The sequence below is a fragment of the Hipposideros armiger genome, unplaced genomic scaffold (genome assembly GCF_001890085.2).
Source record: "Hipposideros armiger isolate ML-2016 unplaced genomic scaffold, ASM189008v1 scaffold_127, whole genome shotgun sequence".
In the NCBI taxonomy this organism is placed as follows: Eukaryota; Metazoa; Chordata; class Mammalia; order Chiroptera; family Hipposideridae; genus Hipposideros; species Hipposideros armiger.
The window spans coordinates 2,618,728-2,618,927 of NW_017731477.1; positions in this window are offsets into that span (position 1 = coordinate 2,618,728).

The window sequence follows — 200 nt, forward strand, 5'->3', positions numbered from 1 at the left end:
GGGGGGGTGGGGGTTGTCTCAGCACCAGAGGATAGCAGGAGGAGATCCCAGTGGGGAGAGGAAGGTAGGGCTTGAGGAAGGTAGGGCTTCCTCGTGTCCAGTGGGCAGGTGCTAATGTGCACGCTGACGTACTCCAACGCCAACTGAGGTAAGATCTAGTGCTGATTTAATAAGCTTCAGTGCTGATGTAAACTCAAACA